Source organism: Oryx dammah, unplaced genomic scaffold (genome assembly GCF_014754425.2).
Source record: "Oryx dammah isolate SB20612 unplaced genomic scaffold, SCBI_Odam_1.1 HiC_scaffold_23, whole genome shotgun sequence".
In the NCBI taxonomy this organism is placed as follows: Eukaryota; Metazoa; Chordata; class Mammalia; order Artiodactyla; family Bovidae; genus Oryx; species Oryx dammah.
In genome coordinates this window covers 63,451,039-63,453,048 of record NW_024070207.1, presented here as the reverse complement: position 1 = coordinate 63,453,048, position 2,010 = coordinate 63,451,039, and positions in this window count along the sequence as shown.

Sequence of the window (2,010 nt, the reverse complement as noted above, 5' to 3'; positions counted from 1 at the left end):
CAGAAAAAGAAATAAAAGGAATCCAAATTGGAAAAGAAGAAGTAAAACTCTCACTGTTTGCAGATGACATGATCCTCTACATAGAAAACCCTAAAGACTCTACCAGATAATTACTAGAGCTAATTAATGAATATAGTAAAGTTACAGGATATAAAATCAACACACAGAAATCCTTTGCATTCCTATACACTAATAATGAGAAAGTAGAAAAAGAAATTAAGGAAACAATTCCATTCACCATTGCAACAAAAAGAATAAAATACTTAGGAATATATCTACCTAAAGAAACTAAAGACCTATATATAGAAAACTATAAAACACTGATGAAAGGAATCAAAGAGGACACTAATAGATGGAGAAATATACCATGTTCATGGATCGGAAGAATCAATATAGTGAAAATGCATATACTACCCAAAGCAATCTACAGATTCAATGCAATCCCTATCAAGCTACCAGTGATATTTTTCACAGAACTAGAACAAATAATTTCAAGATTTGTAAGGAAATACAGAAAACCTCGAATAGCCAAAGCAATCTTGAGAAAGAAGAATGGAACTGGAGGAATCAACTTGCCTGACTTCAGGCTCTACTACAAAGCCACAGTCATCAAGACAGTATGGTATTGGCACAAAGACAGACATATAGATCAATGGAACAAAATAGAAAGCCCAGAGATAAATCCACACACATATGGACAGCTTATCTTTGACAAAGGAGGCAAGAATATACAATGGAGTAAAGACAATCTCTTTAACAAGTGGTGCTGGGAAAACTGGTCAACCACTTGTAAAAGAATTAAACTAGATCACTTTCTAACACCGCACACCAAGATAAACTCAAAATGGATTAAAGATCTAAATGTAAGACCAGAAACTATAAAATTCCTAGAGGAGAACATAGGCAAAACACTCTCCGACATAAACCACAGCAGGATCCTCTATGATCCACCTCCCAGAATTCCGGAAATAAAAGCAAAAATAAAGAAATGGGACCTAATTAAAATTAAAAGCTTGTGCACAACAAAGGAAAATATAAGCAAAGTGAAAAGACAGCCTTCCGAATGGGAGAAAATAATAGCAAATGAAGCAACTGACAAACAACTAATCTCGAAAATATACAAGCAACTCCTACAGCTCAATTCCAGAAAAATAAATGACCCAATCAAAAAAATGGGCCAAAGTACTAAATAGACATTTCTCCAAAGAAGACATACGGATGGCTAACAAACACATGAAAAGATGCTCAACATCACTCATTATAAGAGAAATGCAAATCAAAACCACAATGAGGTACCACTTCACACCAGTCAGAATGTCTGCGATCCAAAAATTTGCAAGCAACAAATGCTGGAGAGGGTGTGGAGAAAAGGGAACCCTCCTACACTGTTGGTGGGAATGCAAACTAGTACAGCCACTATGGAGAACAGTGTGGAGATTCCTTTAAAAATTGCAAATAGAACTGCCTTATGATCCAGCAATCCCACTGCTGGGCATACACACTGAGGAAACTAGAACTGAAATAGACACATGTACCCCAATGTTCATCACAGCACTGTTTATAATAGCCAGGACATGGAAACAACCTAGATGTCCATCAGCGGATGAATGGATAAGAAAGCTGTGGTACATATACACAATGGAGTATTACTCAGCCGTTAAAAAGAATACATTTGAATCAGTTCTGATGAGATGGATGAAACTGGAGCCAATTATACAGAGTGAATTAAGCCAGAAAGAAAAACACCAATACAGTATACTAACACATATATATGGAATTTAGAAAGATGGCGATGATGACCCTGTATGCAGGACAGCAAAAAAGACACAGATGTGTATAGCGGACTTTTAGACTCAAAGGGAGCGGGAGAGGGTGAGATGATTTGGGAGAATGGCATTGAAACATGTATAATATCATGTAAGAATCGAATTGCCAGTCTATGTCCGATGCAGGATACGGCACACTTAGGGCTGGTACACGGGGATGACCCAGAGAGATGTTGTGGGGAGG